Genomic DNA, 6000 nt, shown 5'->3' with positions numbered 1-6000 from the left:
AGGTGAGAATGTGGTCAGTTCAAAATGTCGTCCTTGGACAAGGCTCATTTGCCTTGACGCTGATATTAAAAGTCGAGGTGCTGTCCCTTTGGGCAGGATAGTTCACCACTTAATGTAGTATACCCCGACTCTGTCGCTCTTGCATAGGAACTGTTGAATCCCTTATTATAACACATCTACCCCTAACTAGAACCTAGTACAGTATTATATAAATAGCAGGTTTTCCATTGGGAGGAAGGAAGAAAAGGAAAGAAGGAAGAAAGATGACAAGTGAATTGTCAGCCCACTCCCCTCCGCCAGTTCAGAAGGCCAAAACGAGCCCAGGTAAACTGCCGTTGTGACACCCACCCACTCACACACCCACTTGTCATAATTACCACATCTTTTATGCTTTGGGGAGTGCTTTAATCTCTCTGGTAGGTCTTGAGTTCCTCAAGCACAAGGACTTTATCTGCTTTTTTTCATTTTTGTATCTACCACTGAGGAACAGGCACTGACTGGTTCTAGCCTCCAAGGTGGGCATGGAGGTTGTCGTAGGGGGCTCTGGCGAAGACTCTGCTTCCAGGTAAGCAAGAGTGGCTGGGACACCACTGTGGGTTCAGCCATTCCACAGTTATGCTTTCTCCACTCCCACCCAAAACACACAAAGCACCCATGCCAAGAGGGGAGCAAAGTCCCCTCAAAATTTCTTCCCCTGGCCTCTGCCTACAGTGGAGGGGGACAACTGTGCCCTCATGATTCTTCCCATAGCCGTCTGCAGAAGGATGGGGCCTAACATAGGTCCACGTTGATGGCCCTTTTCGGGTCTTGCCCAACTCACCACATTCAAGTGCACCACGCATGGGCATGGTATGAGCACAGCTTGGACTTGGGACTGGGTCTGTCCTGTCTCCCTCCTGACTCATTTTCAAGGCAGAATCACACCCAGGAAAGTTACTATCGTACTGTTGCTCTTACAATGGCCTCTCTGTCTAATCACATGCAAAGTTGGAAAGCTAAGTAAGTACGTCAGGGGAATTCTGAGCAGTCAAAACAAAGCCCACACTCCTCATAAACAAAAGAATGGGAAATTCTGCTCTATTAGGTGAAATCTCATTTCAGATCAACTGAGTGCAGAAGGATAAAAAAGCCCATGTGACAGGTGAATCGAAGTAGCCAAGCAAAATCCAAACAGCAAAATGGAGGTGGTACATGGCTATTTTTATAATCAATGTGAAAGAGAGGCAAAGCTGACCCAGCCATGGTGGCAGAGAAGCAGCTCTGCATAGGCTCAAAGGCCAGGGCTCACCTTTCCTATCCCAGGCTCTGCTGTTATCTCCGATCAAACAAATGCTTGTCTCTTATCAGCTGGAATGAACTGACAGTGGTAACCCAGTGCTTAATGCACACAAAGCCCCCAAACCCCCACCTAGACCACAACCCTACAGCAAGGCAGGACAGGGGCTGTTACATCCATTATACAGATGAGAAAACCAAGTCCCAGAAAGACTTGTTCCAGGTCTTCTAATTACAAAAAGAAAATCACCAGAACTTGAATTTGGTGCTCTAATGCCAAGCTTAGAGCTTCCTGCACTGTCGCACAGGACCTTGGGCTTCTGCAGGAAGGGAAGGAACTCAGCTGGGTAGTCAGTAAGGTCCCATGGGCTTCTTTCATGCCTTTTAAACAGGAAGTGAGAGCAGACTCCTGTCCAACCACCAAACTGCCCTACTACTCCTGTTAACCCCCAGGGCTCAACAGACTTGATTGATGGCTGTGAACTGGCCCTGGAACCAAAGGTGATCACTCAGCCACACTCTTTTACGCCAAAGCTTCTTTTGGTAAACCGAATCTAGAAAGAGAGATTTCTATTAAGGAGGCCCCACCCAGCTCAGCCAAAGGGAGATAATGGGTGGGTGACACGCTTCCTGTTTTAGGAAATCTGTCAGTTCTCTATCAGTAGAGGCTGGGCCTCTGGGCAAAAAGTCCCTGGAGAGAGGAGGAGTGAGGAGTTGGGGCAGCAGTGGAGAACTCGTGTCCCCACCCCAGAGGCTCAAGGGCTCCAGGAGGGGGTGACTCAGCCCTCTGAGCTCACTCTAGAGCAAGGTCACAGTGGCCTGGCTCCCCTTCCGCCTCTGTCAGAAGAGACCCATCTTCCCACAGCTTGGCCCTGAGCCCACGGTAGAGGGGGCAAAGTTGAAGTGTACGCTGCGCAGCCCTCAACAAAGAGTTCCCAGGAGAACAAGCCCAAATCCCTCCTCGACTCCCATTTCCTTCTCCGAAAGAAGTGGCCCCCTGCAGTAGCTGCGTGACCCTTGGGCCATCTCTTCATCTGTAAAATGTGACAGCAACACGTACTTCATAGAATACTGTGGGGACTAAGTGAGAGAATGTATGTGAGGCACCTAACATAGTGGGCACACAAGTAAAAGGCGTCTAACACGCAGTGGGCTCTCAGCTAAAAGGCATTCGGTCCCTCGTGCCCAGCAGCAGCTCAGAATTCTCCTGCAGCCTCGGCCCCCCATTGCTCTTGTTCTGTGTCATCCGTTGCAACTTTCCCTAAACCCCAAACACATTTCTCTCTACCCCAGCAGCAGATTCCTATCTGTAGCTCCTTCGGTCCCGTTTCTGGCCCTCAGTTGTGCCGTATAGTTTATTTATTTAGCGCTTATATAGCATTTACTACATACCCAGCCTCTTCTAAGATCCTTACAAATCCAAGTTTCTCAAGCGTGCCTACACACCAGGGGGAGTACAATTGGGAAGATTCACACAGCATTTTGGGTCAGTGTGTGTGGTGGGGGGCAAGGCAGCTCCCAGGTGCCTCCCCTTTCACTTAATCACCACAGCTTGCGTCCAAGGCTCCCAACAGCAGGCAGGAGGAACAAATTTTACAAAGACAAATTTGGCTACTAACCCTTATTTCTATTTTCAAATAGAGTATATTTCTTCGTACAGGGTGTTTTCAAAGTCTAACCCTGCAGATTTCTGATATTAATGTGTTATCTTTCATTAAGAACTTCCCTTGGCGCGGCCCCTCCCACCGTACGTTCCAAGACTGAAGCAACCTCACCAGCTGAATGAAGCCAAACTGCTGTGCCTGCCAATTGCAAATTATGAGTGTGGATACCCTCTCTTCTCAGATCTTTTCCAACTCAATGGTAAGAAGGATGTCAGCGACAAGCAGGGGTCGGGGGGCACAAACCTGGTAGGGGCAGCCAAAGGAGGCAGTGTCAGCAGCTTCCAGAGAATGAACCAAGACATTTCCAGTTAAAATCTCCGCCCAGGCCCCAGGCCAGTGCAGCATAGTGTGGTGCGATTGCAGGGAGCAATCTGAAAAATCAATATTGAACCAATGCAGAACCTATGAAAATAGCCAGCCCCTGGGCCCTCTCCTCTGAGAATCTGGCAGCCACCACCCGCTGCAGCACACACAAACTTTCTAAACCAAAATAGTATCTGAGGGTCTGAGAGACAAAGAAAGCCGAATCACCAGAGCTCGGGGAAGGGATTTTATAAAGTCCTAAAACACCTCTGCAAAGAGGAGCTAAAATAAGATAAATCTCCTGAAGGGCTGTTAACCGTCATCACAGCCCCTATTAACTAGTGATAGTGACGAAGAGGAGGAGTCTCTTGTGCCCTCATCATCACTTTCATCAGCCAACAATGGTCCACCTACACTGGACACAGCTCCTACTCAGCCTCTGGGCCTGCCTGCATGTGAATGAGGCAAATAAGGAGCCTAGATTTGTGTAAGGATGTTGGTTTGGGGATGACAGGGAAAGGAGAGAGATGCAGAAGCCCAGATTCCTAGCAGACAGGGCCTCCTACCAAGTATGTGAGTCTCCACGGATTCCACCGGAAACGGGAGGTGGTGGGTGGCCCTCCGCAGGGGCTTTGCTTGCGCCTGCTCCCCTACCAGCACGCCCTTCCCTGGTATCCTTGCATTGGGGCATATTTGGAAAGTACCAAGGGACGCCAGTACCCAAGACCCTGCCCCACACCTTTTCCTATTTCAGCAAGGGCACTACTTTGTGCTTTTTTGGGTGATACTTTGCAAACAATTTTCTTCGGACCGGGGCTGTTGTGCACCAACACGTCCCACTAGGAAATGAATGCTGTAGGAGGGCTGACTTATTAACTAAAGAAAGGAACAAGAAAAGATTACACACCCGGAGGCGATGGATCCAGGACATGGGAGGGCAGCGTGTGGTTTATCTTGGACCAGCTCAGGAGGGGTCCCCTTTGACACAGGCAGGGGATCCTGAACTGCCCACCGTGTGGGAGCCCCTCTACTCCTGTGCTTCTTGCTCTGAGGCTAATATCCTAAGAGGACGTTCCAGTTGATAACTCAAGGCACCATCTATGCCTTTCTCCATGCTCGGGCTCATTCTCCCCAGTCCCCAGCAAGCAGAGTTTCCACTGAAAGTGAGAAGTCCCCTCGGATGCAGGCAGCCCTGCCGATTGTGCCCTGCCTGAGCTGCACCCACCACACCTGCCTCTCTTCCCCTTTTCTCCAGCTCACAGAATGGGAAAGGGTTGCTTTTCTGCTGAGCCCACAGCTGAGGAGTTTTAAAGCGCAACCTGAGATGAACTCCCTGGTGTGGTTGCCATGGCACCCTGCAGGGCCACTCAGCTCCCTACTGGTCACAGCCCACAGCTCTTTAGGAAAAAAGACAGAACATCATTAAGCCTAGAGGTAATGAGCAGGGGCGCTGAAATCTCCTTTCAACCCATATATTTCTCATCAACCCCAACAAGCATTTGACTTCCTGCTGTCGTGCGGGCTATCAGACGGGGTCTCAGCTCCCGCTCCCCACATAAGAACGCAGGATGTGGTGAGGCCAAAGAGGAACACCCACGGAGCCATAGGTAGGGGAGTCATACCACTAGAGTCTCACTGGAGGCTGGATTCACACAACGTGCGACCTGCTGTCCACTTTTCTGCCTGCGGACCGACCCCTTGCTAGCTGCAATCCGCTCTTGCTAGCTCAGACTCCATCTTCTTCCTAGCCCCCATTTTTCTTGCTAGCCCCATTTGCTGCTAGCATAGCCACGGCAGTTATATTAGTGGCCAATGGCTCACTGGTTACAGCTGATGGCCATCCAATCACAGTTGATGGCCATTTACTACCTGAGCCAGCACCTTTCCACGTGAGGCCGAGAGCCTGGAAACTACACTCCTGGCTCTGTCCCCACAGTTACACTCGCTGTCAACCCTAGAGAGCAAAGATTAAAATAAAACCTCTAACAGGCAGAACTGGTGAGTGGAGAATATACAGAGAACACTGCCAATCCATAAGACAGAAAATAAGCCCCCAGCACATGGCAGGTGTTCAATATTCTGTTAAATTAATAAACGAATGAATAAAAGCAGCTCAAGTATGGTTTAGGCCTCTTCAGGGACATTTTCTGAAAAAAACATAGTTGGTATTAGTAATTGGTACAGTTGGTTTATCATTTTCTGCCTTCCAAAATGCTTTCATGTGTTATTGAATTTGATCTTTGCAGCAAGAAAGGGTACTAGAGCTGAGCTGGGAACTCACCTCCATTTTGCAGCTGAGAACACTAAGCTGCAGAGATATGATCTAGCTGACTGACTCAGCACGTCAGTGGAGGTCCTGTGAGAGGTACCCCTCTCCTACATCCTCTAATGGCTCAGCCACAGGCCCTCGCCGTCCCCTTCCCTGGGCACTGGCCCCCTGAGAGGGAGCAGGGGACTTAGGCGTGCACTGAAGCCTTGTCCATGCCTTGGCTCCTTGGGGCCTCGAATGATAAAATATTTATTTGGTGATAAGACCTTGCTCTTCAGATCAAATTGCTGCCCTTGCCTGGATTACCTTACAACAAAGTAGACCCAATGTCAGTGTCTGCTGCCTGCTGCCCCAGGTGACTGGAGGGTCACTCACTCCAACCTGCACAGGAGCCAGAATTGCTCTCCACCTACCCCCAAGACAGGGAAGCTGAAGAACCAGGAGGAGAGTCATACCTCTGAGGAGGTAGAGACACAGAGGACCGGCCAC

This window comes from Rhinolophus ferrumequinum, chromosome 13 (assembly GCF_004115265.2).
Source record: "Rhinolophus ferrumequinum isolate MPI-CBG mRhiFer1 chromosome 13, mRhiFer1_v1.p, whole genome shotgun sequence".
NCBI lineage: Eukaryota > Metazoa > Chordata > Mammalia > Chiroptera > Rhinolophidae > Rhinolophus > Rhinolophus ferrumequinum.
This window is presented reverse-complemented; position numbering follows the sequence as displayed.